The sequence below is a fragment of the Coptis chinensis genome, chromosome 5, assembly GCF_015680905.1.
Source record: "Coptis chinensis isolate HL-2020 chromosome 5, ASM1568090v1, whole genome shotgun sequence".
Classification (NCBI taxonomy): domain Eukaryota; kingdom Viridiplantae; phylum Streptophyta; class Magnoliopsida; order Ranunculales; family Ranunculaceae; genus Coptis; species Coptis chinensis.
Window position 1 is genome coordinate 3,108,624 of NC_141460.1, and position 14,647 is coordinate 3,123,270.

Consider the following 14,647-nt stretch of genomic DNA (forward strand, 5'->3'; position numbering starts at 1 on the left):
TAGTTGAGTCGTGCTTAACCCAAGCGTTGGTGCTAGGTCGGTTGCTTTGATATCCCATATCGGGTAGCGATTGCAAAATCGTGGTACTCATGTAATGCAAGGATAACATTTATCACAAAATGTTGATGTAATTTTATTCATATTGATTGATACATCCGAGACAAATTACTAGTAAAACATTTGAGTAGAGAGTTGTGTTCCAAGGTCGGGAAGCATATTACCGAAATGAGTTGGGTCAAGGCACGAGGAAGGAAGATCGTGGGATACTCGGAAATTCCCCTACATCTTGTGGCGCTGTTTGTGGGGACGAAAGTAGGTAAACATTCGTTCAAACGACTGATTTAGTTTAAAACTCTTAGCATTGTGATGGCAGGAGCAAAGAAAACAAAGGGTGCTGCTACCAACGCAGCGTCGATGTTAGAGAAAAAGAGCACGAGATGCCAGAAGGGGGGGAGAATGCCGGTCACCATGACGCGAATAATCCCCTCCAAGGAACAGTCACCAGCACCGACATACCAGTTGTTCCCGGTGCAGGCCCTAGGAATAATGCTCAAGAGGAACGTCAAAATAGTGAGAATGTTGTTCTCACCAACCCAGAATCTGTTCAGGCGAGTCAGGCAGTACATACTCTGGAATAGCAAAGAAGCAACCTTGAGCAAGAGTCTGATTCTTTGAGGCATTTGTATCAATCTGACACAAGGAAGGAGCCACTCATCGTTCTCGATGATGACGGCCTTCCAGAGGGCGGTCGTGCTAGGAACCCCAGGCGTGGGGAACTAGTTCGACGTGAACTATCGAGAGTCGAGAATCTGATAACTCGGATGAGGAAGAGGATACAATATCAGACCCAGAGTCAATCGACCGGTCGTGATGTCGACCCGACACAATCAAAAAGAACCCGAGAACAAGAAACTTTCTACCAAAGAAAGTGCATGGAAAGCGAGAAGAATGACTGATTAAATCCGATGCATCGGATGACGGTAAGGGGAGAAAAATGCAAGACTCCCTTGTTCAATCCTCCATAATGGGGGCAGGTAGATCACCTTTCGCATCACGAGTAATGAGAAAGCCATATCCCCGCGGTTACAGACAACCGAAATTTAGTGTCTTCAGTGGCAAGTCAGATCCGGTGGATCTTGTATTCAGATATCATGCCCACTATGGGACAATATAAAAGGTATGACCACGTCATGTGTCAAGAATTTAAAGCTTCCCTATCTGGATCCACGCTCTAGTGGTACCACAAGTTACTTAAGCGGCAGATCAGGTCCTTAGAAGAAATGTTCAGGACCTTCATAGACAGGTACTTGTGCAACAAGTACAAACCAAAATGGATCGATGCACTGTTCAACATCAAGAAAAAGGACGGAGAAGCATCGAGGTCCTACATGCACCGGTTCATGAAAATTTCCATCCAGATAGAGTCTTGTGACGAACAGACTGCTATAATAGCTTTCACACAAGGGTTGAATCAAAACAACGCCTTATTTGGATCCCTATCTAGGAAACCACCCTGTGATTTGGAGGAACTCCTAGATAGGGTTGAAACTCATGCGGGATGGGAGGAGAATGTCTTGGACCGACATCAGGAAGCAAAGAAGACAAATCGGATGGCTCCTTTAGCCCCTCGAGAAGGGAACGGGAACTCTTCCCCTCAAAAACGAAAGAGAGACCGTCATCGTGGTCGCCAAAGGGATGAATCCCCACCAAAGGGACGAATGCCCAGAGGACAGTACCAAAATGTAGCCAGTAGTGCAAATGGAAAACCACAAAAGAAGCCACGTATAGAAGGAGCTGAAGAAGCTCTTCCTTCGATGGACAGAAACTTTGCCCCTTTAAACAAAATGCTAGATGAGGTTCTGGACTTTATTAAGAACCAGAGCTACCTCAAATGGCCAGCTCCGCTCAAGCCCGACTCCCTGGGTACCAGAGACCAGAGGTCCTACTGCAAGTTCCATAAGAGTAAGGGCCACAGTACCAGAGCCTGTAGGACATTGAAAAATGAACTACATGATCTTATTAAAATGGGGTATTTGAAATAATTTGTGGCACACGAATAGGTGAACGCTGTACAACCTGAGGAGATCAGCACGTCAGTTCAGGACCCCCCAGGTACAGGACCACTCAATGTCTGGCTCCAGATAAACATGATTTCAGGAAAGGCAAGCAAACGGAGGAGGCAGTCCTGAAAAAAAAGGCGATATCAAATGTGCATGGCCAAGCAAATGAGGATCATGAACAGCGAATTGACTATGGGTGCTCAAGTCAACGCGTTACCCCAGAAAGATCCACTCATTCTTTTCACTGAGGCTTACTGTCTCAGCATCCAAAGTCCACATGAGGATGCGCTGGTTCTTACACTTCCTTTTAGATATTATGATTTGCATCGCATATTGGTTGACCTAGGAAGTTCAGCAGATGTGTTATACTATGACGCATTCAAAAAACTGCATATCCCTGATTCTGAGATGGTTGCCACCAACTCTAACCTGTATGGATTCAGTGGGGATAAAGCTCTAACAGTTGGGGAGATCCAACTACTTGTAGCAACTGGTCTGGTAACTCTCATCATAAATTTTGTTATGGTAAAAGCTAACACGCCTTATCACATGATTTTGGGTAGGACCTGGCTGCACAGACTCCGTGCCATTCCTAGCACCTATCACCAATGTCTAAAATTCCCACATAATGGGAAAATTGAGACAATCAGAGGAGATCAGGTGGCTGCTAAGACATGCTACGCTATGGCAATAAAGCAGTCCCCACTCCCTTTTGAACCAATGGAGGTGGGGCAACCTGCCAAATAGTAATTACAGTTGGATCCCCTTCTCCCAGACATGGTCCCAAGAGAGAGGGAGGATCCCCCCTCACTTGAACCGTTAGAAGAAGTGGAAATTGTGGGGGGCAGCTCGCCAAAAGAAACTTTCATCGGCACCTTATTGAGTTTTGAAGAACGCCAGGCTCTGATACAGTTCCTTCGAGAACACAAAGACATGTTTGTTTGGTCATTCGAAGAAATGCTAGGAATTGATCCCTATGTGGCATGCCACCGTCTCAATGTCCACAGTGATGCAGTAGTACTCAAGCAGAAGCCGAGAAAAATAGGTGCTGACAGATCCAAAGTAGTAAAATCCGAAGTTGAAAGGCTAAAGGCAGCTAATTTTGTCAAGGAAATCAATTTCTCCACATAGATTTCTAATATAGTTCCAGTACATAAGAAGAATGGGTCATGGAGAATCTGTACCGACTTCATGGATCTGAACCGTACGTGTCCAAAAGACAGTTACCCTCTGCCACGGATTGACAAACTAGTAGATGCAACGGCTGGACATGAACTATTATCTTTCACAGATGGGTCGTTGGGCTACAACCAGATCCCATTGCATGAGGAAGACCACAAGCATGCTAGTTTCACCACCGAGGATGGCCTTTACTGTTATCAGGTCATGCCATTCGGAATGAAAAATGCCACATACCAACGTTTGGTAAACAAAATGAATCAGGTATCAGTTGAGGGAGAAGTTTTAGGTCTTTATCTCTGTTCATCCGACTATGGTATTAGTTCTATACTGATACGGGTGGACGAAAAGAAGGTTGAAAAACCTGTCTATTTCTTTAGCCGAACGCTCCTACTAGCAGAAACAAGGTACCCTAAGCTTGAAAGAGTTGCTTTAGCCCTTATTTTTGCGACAGAGAAATTACGACCATACTTCCAGTCCCACACTATCAGATTAATTATAGAGTATCAGTTACGGTTAGTTCAATCTGGAAAGACCGAATAGGTCAGGAAGGTTAGCTAAATGGTCTATACAACTATCAGAGTATGATATAATCTACGTCCCATGAATCTTAGAGAAGGGCCAGGCACTAGCAGAGTTCTTGGGAGATTTCCCAATGACCTACATTGGGTACGACTTAACAACCCCCAGTTCATATGATAACAACCTACCTGAATCCTAAAACACTCGTCCAGATCCTTGGGAGTTGTGTTATAGATGGCTCCTGTTTGTGGATGGATCTTCAAATGACAGAGGTGCGCGCAGGTGTTAGAGCTGTGATGGTTACTCCTGACAACCTGTGATTGGAGAAATCCATCTGGTTAGGTTGGAATGCCTCCAATAATGAGGCGGAGTATGAGGCCACACTCGTTGGCCTCACCATGGCTCTCGACCTGGGCCTAACACAGCTCACGGTTTTTAGTGACTCACAACTAGTTGTGTTTCAAGTTGATGGCGGTTATAAGGCCAGGGATGAATGAATGGCCAAATACTTGGAACTAGTAAGGGATCTCGAGCAAGTTTGAGAATATTCAGTTTTATCAACTGCCTCGATCGAAAAATTAGCACGCCAGATGCTTTGGTATATGTGGCCTCCATGTTGAACAAATGAAGTCTCGCTTCAATCCCTATCGAGTTCCAAGAGAAACCAAGCATCCAAGCACTCACTATTACAACTGTTTGTGCTATTCCAGTCACCACTCCAAATTGGATGGATCCATACAAGTCTTACCTCAAAGATGGGACACTCCCTGATAATAAAAACACATCAAGGCGTCTGCTTGCAAAGATACCAAGATTCACCCTCATTGAAGATGATCTGTACAAGAAGTCCTTTCTGGGACCTCATCTCAGATGTCTCTCCCCAGACCTCACCAACGGGTTATCACGAGAGGTTCATGAAGGAATTTGTGGCAACCATGCTGGGGGCAGAACACTAGCTCTCAAGATTCTAAAGCAAGGATACTTTTGGCATTATATGCAAAGGGATGCACAAGTCTTTTCTCGCAAATGTGAAAAGTATCAACAATATGCTCCACTTATCCATGCTCCAGCAACAGAGCTGCACCCATTGGCCAGCCCTTGGCCATTTGCACAGTAGGGAACTGACATTGTGGGACCCTTGCTACCCGCTCCTAACAATATCAGATTCTTAATGGTCACGATGGATTACTTCACCAAGTGGATAGAAACAATTCCCCTTGTCTTCATTCGAGAATATGACGTCAGAAAGTTCATTTGGAACAACATTGTCTGCAGGTTTGCGATACCCAAAGTTATCATATCAGGTAATAGGCAGCAGTTCAATGGCGGATTGGTCGCTGAACTCTGTGAAGAGTTTCACATTACCCACCTGTTCTCAACTCCAAGGTATCCACAAGGCAATGGCCAAGCTTAAGCCTCCAATAGGGTTATTTTGGATAACATGAAGCGCAAATTAGATGAAGCAAAAGGTTTGTGGGTCGAGGAACTACCTAATGTCCTATGGGCATACCGAACTACATGCCAGGGCAGCTCGGGTGAGTCCCTATTTTTCTTGACCCTCTGACCGAGGTGTCCGCATCATGCACCCGGCGGTAGCTCCCACTCAGAAGTCAGACATTGTGCACACCCTGGATAATGAGGAATTATTATGTAGAGAAATGGATCTCCTGGATGAGAAGCGGGAAGGTGTCGCACTGTGTTTGGCAGCCAACCATCAGATTCTGAAAAGATCCTACGACAAGAGAGTCCGAACTCAAGCTTTAAACTCTGGCAATCTGGTTCTGCGTGAGATCCCAGAGCCAAACAGCAAGCTTGGGCCCAACTGGGAAGGACCATACATCATTGACAAGGTTGGTCGAACTGGTTTTTACTACCTACGCACTGTTGAAGGTGACGTTCTTGTCAAACCATGGAACGCACAGCACCTTCGCAAGTACTATCAGTAAATTGTTATTTCATGCTTTGTTATGCATTGTTTATTCTCTCCAGTCATCAATCAAGTTTTTCACCTTGCAATCGAATTTATTCCTTGCACATTCTTTATTTGTTATCCACAATGAACTAAGCCTTTAGAGAATTATCTTCTCACTATCTGTTCAAGAATATTATATGCCAATTTGCTTTAGAACCAGTGATACTGAGTATGGGGGAGTTGAACTATATGACAATTCCTTTCTCATCCCCATGCAACTGGAACTGTACGCCAATTCCTTCAAACTGCGATTATCCTCAATAGGTTAAGCCTTTAGGGAATCTAACCACACTAACTGTTTAGTAAACTGTACGTCAGTTCGACTTGGAATAAGAGATAGTGTTCTTGAGAGCCTGAACTATATGCCAATTCCTAGAGCTCTCAAAACATCAGGGGTTGCTAGGAATATCTGGGTTGGATCCAGATCCTAGCACTCAATCATTTGCCTGGAACTATATCGGCATGATGGCGCTGAGGAAGACTCCCCGCTGTTGTTCTAGCGATACCTTATTTATTTTTAAATAAATATGACTGTCATTATTAAACACAATGTTGTGCTCATGGCACCAAGTTACTTTCGCAAAGACATATGTCTCGATTGCAATCGAACTTTCAGTTACAGTTAACTTGAAGGGCTTCCATGATATCCTGATCAGATTCTAGTCATGCCTCATTTTAATCTGTTTAGCCTACTAGGGTCACCTATTGTTGTTTCAAAATGAACTTTGGGGCATCAGGGGTAGAGTATGAATAGTAGTACATGTCATATAACATAAAATGCTTCTAATGTATGCATAAACTAGAAGAGCTGTAGAGCTCAGTAAGTAAATATTATGCATGCATAAACTAGAAGAGCTGCAGAGCTTAGTAAGTAAATAGTATGCATGCATAAACTAGAAGAGCTGCAGAGCTTAGTAAGTAAATAATATGTGAGCTACATAGCTTAATATTACAGACCCATAGAATAATTGTTTTCTAAATCATCAACTGAAGGGCTAAGTCTTTACTTAGCCTATTAAGCAGGGGTAGAATCAAACTTCGGTTCACCATTAGTGCTTGCTACTGCACCATCGTCAAGAACTCCAGGTTCACTCTTAAGAACAGACTGTGTGGTTGGACTTGCTAGAATAGTTAAAGGTTGAACAGAACACTCACCTAAAGTTGGCACTAGCAAAAAAGAAAGCTGAATGGGAGGCATGTAATCATCGGTGTCTTCTTCAGAAGATGAGGAGGCATCAGGCATAAGTTCATCCTGGATAGCTGAGATATTGGTGTCCAGATCAGGAAATAAGATGAAAAGATTGGTCACTCGCTCGTGATCATCCAACTGAGAAACATACCCAGTAACCTCAATAGCCTCCTTAAACTTAATTTGTTTGGTTGCATTGAATGACTTTTCAAAAACATCAAGCACTCTCAGAGCAAAGCGAATAACATTTTCAGCTGACCTCTTCTTCACTTCCTGCACCACTTTCGAATAAAACTTAGAGGTCTCCTCCAAAAGGTCACCAGCCTTCTTATCAGAACGTAGACGCTTATCTTTTAGAGCCCTCTCGTAGCCTGACATGACTTCATTTGCATGGCAATAGCTTGGCCAAGGATTCTCATCTCGGTGTTCCTACGGTGAAGTTCCCCTTGGACTTGGTCATGTTTTCTTGCGGGGTGGTGAAGTGGGAACGCAGTTCAAGAACTTCACTTTCCAAGGCAAAGATCGCTGACTCTTTTTTGCTTTTCTAGAGAGCTCCAGAGGTTGGAGATAGTGTCTCTCATATTCTTGAAGCCAGTATCATATTTCTTCTCTTTCGCTAAGAGCTGGTCAACCTGGATCTGTAGCTCCTCAATTCTTTTCTTAGCAGCCTCTTTTGCCCAGACCAGCTCACCAATAACCATGTCGTCAATGGCTGTACTGGCTGAGGCCGCAAAGATTGGTTTTTTCATGGCCAAAAAGTTATTCACTAACTAGAAAAATATATAGAGTGTGTAAGTGACACAATGAGAGAAATAGATGAACATTGAATAGAGAGGAAAGTCTTACCTTGGCAAGGTGAACAACAGATCGGTGAAAGGACAGGTCCAGACTCCCAGCCACGTTGGCTTCAGCTTTGTCAACAGGAAGTCGTGCAGCTTCCAAAACTCCAAGCGTGATATCAGCATCATTAATAGAGTGTTTGTTAGTAACAGGAAGTTCATCAGTTTAGCCCCAATGCTTCATCTCCACGATCATCTCCCTTTCAGGGGAATATAGATATTGTGGCGAGAACGAAATGTCATCACTCACCCTCCTCCTATCACCAAATTGAGAAGGAGGGAGTGCGATAGTCACAGCAGTTGTCTCGGCAATACCCTTCCCCTTTCGATTAGCAGGGAGGGAAGGATCAGCAGTTAAAGGTACATTTCACCAACTTGTTCAGAACTTGTGGAAGGATCTGGAACTGGTAAGGCTACAACTACTTTCTCAAAACTAGAATGGGGAACAGTCACAAGAACCTTGAAAAGTGTTTCTTCATTCACAGAGAGAGGGCGAAATTTTGTTTTCTTACCTGAAGGGGCAACATCAGAAGAAAGAACATGATCAATTCTCTTTAGCTTATGACGATTGGACGCACGTACTTCTCTTTTTAAAATTGCTAGTAGCTAGCAGTTCAGGGCCCCTCCCGCCAATGATCACACAATCATCACTGACAGCAAGCTCTTGAAATGAATCTGATGTCACAACAACACTGGAAGCTGCCACAGAACTCTTCTCCTTGCGGTTTCCTCTTCTCCTAGTATTCAAAGAGGATTCGTCCTGAACTGGAGGAGGAAAAAGTCCAGCATCCTGATCCACAAGATGGGGAAGTACGGTGCACCTAGAATTTACAGTATTTATCCCAAAAGGGGAAAAGCCGGGGGCAAGTTGCAGCAGTTCTTTAGCAGACATGTTGAAATATTTAAAAAGATGGGTGGGATCAGGAACTATCACCCAAGGCATCCTTTGTTCCTTGGGGATCTTCTTGATGAAGTCCACCGTAGCAGTGTCAGTTGCAATTAGTTGGTTCCAGGGGGAAAAGTCATCTAAGGAAAAATAGCAAAGAAATTCAGTCGAAAGACTCTTATAGTGATTGCAAAATTCGTAAGAAAATAGACTTACTAGTTGGAGCATGAGTGTGTTTTCTAGGAACAGGAATTCCCACAGGTTCACCATCAGCATCAGAAGGACGAACGTCCCACGAATCACCCAACACACAAAGGTGGTGATCATCCCAACCCTCGTCACTCTACTTCCCCTCGAAAAAGATAATTGGAGAGTTCTTGTCTCTGGTCATGAGGTAGTAGTAAGATTGGTCTCGAATACGCCGAACCTTGTAAAAATATCCAAACACCCAACGATTCAAAACGAATCCATGCCTCTTTGCTAGTATAGCATAGTACATGACAGTTCTGTAGAACAGGGGTGCTGCTTGACCAAAAGCAAGATTAAAGTGGATCAGACACTCTCTTAACAGTGGGTGGAGGGGAATAGTGAGTCCGGCCCTGAGTTGACCAATGGTGATGAGCGCCACCTCTTTGTAGGCCAACTCATCAGACAACCTCCCCCACTCCAGGCCAATATCATCAAGGATGTGGAATTTCTCTCGGATCAGTTCTAGGGAAGAAAAATCTCCGAAGTTTACAAGTGACCAGTTAGGATTCATGATCAGAAAAGACAGAAAGTTTCAAGTTTTGGTTAAACCCTAAACGGGAGATCAAAGGGTTCAATGTACAGGGAAAAAGTAGTTGAAGAGATAATATCTCTCACCAGATCCTTTATATACAGATAAGATGAACAGTTACGATTAGCCCAAGCATTGCGTCTTTTCGGGGTGAAACTGTCATCATTACCTTTTTTAAGAAACGGCATGTCTGTTCGAGCTGTCTTTTTAGAGCCTTAATTAGTTAATTACGTAAGCAGTTCCAGCAACTATTTAGGAAAAAGAGTCTCGCACCAAAAGCAGTGTCATTTCAAGCTCCCATGTGCTAGATAGCACGAGAGGGGGCATCTATAAGGGGGATTTCCCGTCATTGGATAGATAACACGTGTATGGGAAATAACCTAGGACTATAGATGTCCAGAATGAGACAAGGACCATCAGATCAGTTCTGCAAATAAGTGATCTTGTGTTTAGCATGAGTGTTTAGAAGGCATGTGCCAGGCACGTGATTGACCGCCTCTAAGCATAACAGTTCTCCTAGTCGTTAGGAACTGATATGGACAGTACTTGAACTGAAGGAAACTGAAGAGGGCGATCTTTGATGATAAGGAAGGAATCGTAATGACATATCTTCAGAGTTACCTTTTAAATATAATATTCCCATATACGATGGGACTTTATGATCAACAAGGAAAGATAGGATTAGCTATATTACTTTTTCACATGTCTTTAGAGAAGTGAATAAGGTAGCTGACTATCTTGCAGGTCTTGTACATAATCATGAGTTGTCTCTGTTCTATTTTGCTAGTCCCTTAGATTATGAATTACAAACCATTGTAAATGAGGATGCAAATGGAAAAATCTAAGTAAGGAAACATTGAGTTTAATACAAGTGGGGGTCTGCCTAACCCTAGCTTATTTGTTTAAAAAAAACAAGGAAACCTGCCTCTAACAAGATATGGTCTAGATTCAGACTTCCTTTAGATATTTTGCATAAGAAGAGGAGTCCTACTAGGAAGGCAGAGTCCAAAGATGGAAGGGAACTCACAAGCGGTGATCTAAGAGAACTCACAAGCGGTGAGGTTCGCCCTAACCCTAGGACTCTCAAAGCTCTTCCTATATAAACAGTAGGAATTTGCTCTTAGGAACTATGCAAAATAGGGTTTGATTCTCCTAAATAAAGAAGGAGATACGTAGGCAGGCGCCAGGCGGTTCAACCCTGAACTCACAATCATCTCATCCCTTCTCTGTTCAGTAAAAACTTCTAGATCACAAGGCACAGAGGAAGATCAGGGGATACTCGATAATTCCCCTACACTAGTTTCCTAGGTCGTTGTTTGATAGGCTTTACAGTTGGATCTACATTTAATTTGTGGCAAGCGACCTGAAAGTCGATTTCTGGCATATCGATATACGACCAAGCAAAAACATCTTTATTGAGAGATAGAAATTTGACAAGTTGCTCCTTGAGCTTGGGGTCTAAATCAGCCCCTACATAAACAAATTTTGGGTCATCATTTGTTCCCAAATTGACTTTTTCTCCAGGTTCGATTTGTGCTTGCTTTTCCTTGAGCTTGTCCGTTGTTGATGCTGGAGGGCTGGAAGCTTAAGGATCTTGCATCTTTGGGATGTCCTTTGTCTAGACGACCTGGGCTTTGGCCGTGGATCTTACGCTGAACTGATTGAATCTATGAGCTTCTAGATGGTTGCTCCTGAGCTCCATGATGCCTCGGGGTTCGGGGAACTGCAAGACTTGGTGTAAGATTGATGGAATTGCTTGGATCTTGTGAATCCATCTACGTCCTAAGATGGCAGTGTAGGACGACTTGACATCAATCACATTGAATCGTGTTGAGGTATTGACCATGTTCTCTTTCTGTCCAATGGAGACTGGTAGGATGATGTCTCCAATGGCATCTGTGTGGTCTTTAATATTACAAAAATACACTTTTACTATATCTTAGCTAATTATACTAGGAATAAGAAAACTATATTTTTACTTATGATCAAAGTTTTTACTCTCAATTATCATGTAACAAACTTAGAGTAAAGATTTCGTTCCACTCCTAGTTGCTTAGAACGTAACAGTTTCACTAACTTAAACAATTCTATAATACCAGTGAAAGCAATGTTTTTTTAATAAGATTAATGTGTGGGAATAACTAATTAAGATATTCTAAATTATACTATGGCAATTAAATATGAAGATGTGAATGAGAAGGAATTAGGGAGATTTGAAATCCAACTTGATTAATCCCTAATATGCTAGTACGAAGTTGTTGCAATCCTAATCTTTATGTTTTCACATAAAGGTTCGGTGTTTTTATCCCTAATTATTTATGGCATCTCTACCAACTAATAATTAGCATGTGAGGCAATTAAAACCCATTCTCATGGTGAATTAACTACCCTCTAGAGTGGAATATCTTACTACAACTATTCTATACTATCACATCAAGTCTTCATCAAAGCTTAATCAAACCCCTCTAATGGAGGTTTAGCTATGATTCATTAGACTATTATGGACATAATAATAAGGAGAAGAAGACATAATTAAAGAACACTTGTATTGGAAATAGCTTGGATTGAATTAATGGTGGCTAGGCTAATAAAACATAAACTAGGTTAAAACTAAAGAGAAACTAAATTATTCTAGCTAATGGGAGAAGGTGATAGAGTTGTTTCTTAGTCCTCTTTATATAGGAGAGGGCTAGGTTTACAATTTCATGCATGGGCTTTGGAGCTATATTTTGGGGTATTAAATCAAGCCCAAAACCTAATTACTTAAGTCCAAAAAGGGTTTCTCTGCTGGAAATTACTGCAACAGTCTTTTTGTTCACATTTACTCCTCTGATTGGATCAATGCCTAGACCATTAGAAAGCCCTTTCCGAGCCGGTCGTTTTGACATATAGTAGGCCCAATTTCGAAGTCTGAGTCCAAAGATATGGTCTGCGGAAGTTTTATTGACTTTTATGCTCTATTTCTGCCCGCGTTGACTTTGACTTTTCATCTTTGACTGGGCTTTAAAAAGGGTTTTTCTCGTTGAAACTTAGGCTTTAACCATAGAACTTCTTAGCAACCAACATTTGCTCCTTTCTCTTGCAAAAGTCACATATTTCTTCGCATATTTAACTCCAATACTTGAAATACACAAACGTACGTAAACAGTACTAACTCTTATTTATTATAAGTATAATTGGTATAAATGGAATATTATTAAGGGGTTAAAACTACAGTTTTGGGCTCTTATCAAACCACCCCCAAGCAGCATTTGCTTGTCCTCAAGCAAATATGAGAAATTAAAATAAGTGACCAAAAATGGAGTTCCAACTAATCTCGTTTCACCAAGTGCGATTGCATTGACCATATGCAATAAGGCCTTCAACCACTAGGAATTCCCTAGGGGACGAGTTATAGCCTCGTGAGAGTTTTTCAGAAAAGGTACTCACAAACTTCATCTATACTACAACGACTAAGAAATAAAATTACCGTTTCCTTATTTATTCTCAGATATCTATACATCTCACTAGCAATGAATACAGAATAATCAATTCGAAACCTAAGCTAATACGTGCATAATAATCAATCATCTACGGATAAACATCTCTACTACTAGTATAGCATATAATGATCGTGGCCTCTTAAATTCATCCGGGATTTTTTCTGACGCATAATACCCTTGATGAATAATAAAATCAGATGCCTAGATATTTATTAATGAGGACTATTTTATCTTTTTATGTCTTTATAAATTTTCAGTACCGATATTGTCCTTAAATAAAAATATTGCTTAACACCTTTAAATAGGAGCAGTCAGTCTTTTCATGTGGCAGTATATTAGAAAACCAAATCCATGCCATTCTCAATTGTACGCCTATCTATAAATGTCATTTAATTAGTAATAATTGGGTTATTTAATAAGAGGTTAAGAAAAGGAAAAGTTTAATCAGAGAATACGAACCTATTCTTTTCCATTCTCTCCCATATCTTCTGTTTCTCACAATTTTTTTTTCTCACAATGAAACTACTACTCTTATTCTTAAAGGAAATAAAAAATAACCAAAAAATTGAGTGTAATCTGAGTGTAACAAAAAAAATGAGATGCAGCGGTTCTAGAAAGCACTAAGTCAATGTCTTTATCTTTTTGGGTGGTCTGCTGCCATGGAAGCATTTCCATTTCTTCAGTGGATTAATTATGGAGGGTACAAGAGAGCCATGAAATCTACTGGTAGAGATCTCGACTCTGTGTTTAGAAGTTGGGTGTAGGAGCATCGACAGAGAAAACTTTCTGCAGATGTTGGGGATCATGAAGATTTTATTGATGTGATGATTTCCAGTTTAGAAGGTATGGAGTTCCCTGGCTACGACCATGATACCATCATTAAGGCTACGTGCCAGGTAAGCATTACTAAACCAGACAATTTTGGACAAATTTACTTAAGTTTTACAGATGGAATTACGATTGTAGTAAAGTCAATATCATGATCATTCAATTTTGATACAATGTTGTTATGTAGAAATTTAAGTTTGGTAACTGAGCAAAAAACAAAAATCATTTAAAAGTTTCTTATTAGCATTATTGTTAATTTGCTTTCTTATCTTAGTACGACAAGAAATTAAGTTCTTTGGAAATTTTCTGTCATGGAATATTCAGTTTACTTGATGGGTTTCAGATTTTACGTAGGCTATATGGTTCTAAGTGGTACAGACACAACCATGATCACCCTAACTTAGGTCCTATCTTTGCTGTTGAATAATTGCCATGTGCTAAGAAAGGCTAAGGATGAGTTGGATGCTCACGTTGGGAAAGGAAGACATGTTAACGAATCAGATATTCATAAACTGCTTTATCTTCAAGCCATTGTGAAGAAAATTTTAAGGTTATACCCCTTGTTCCACTGTCAGCATCTCATGAGTCCATGGAAGATTGCACAATAGGTGGTTACATAATCCCGTTAGGCACAACTGTGATAGTTAACCTTTGGAAGCTACCGCGAGACCCACAAGTGTGGTCAGATCCTTTAGAGTTTCGACCAGAGAGATTTATCACGAGTCACATGGATGTAGACGTAAGAGGTCAACATTTTGAATTGATACCTTTTGGCTCAGGAAAAAGGTCCTGTCCTGGGATTTCATTTTCTATTCAGGTTCTACATTTGACTTTTCGTCGTTAATTTCTGACTCACTGAAATGCGGTTAAGGGGTTTATGGATTATTTGATGGACGAACAGTTGGCACATAC

At 41.4% G+C, this 14,647-nt stretch overlaps 1 protein-coding gene across 1 annotated transcript in view; it reads left to right on the top strand.

Annotated features, from left to right (window-relative positions):
• Positions 1-14,647, top strand: part of LOC147496289 (protein BOBBER 1-like) — a 95,381-nt gene that overhangs the window by 46,494 nt on the left and 34,240 nt on the right. The gene's annotated exons all lie outside the window — the stretch shown is intronic.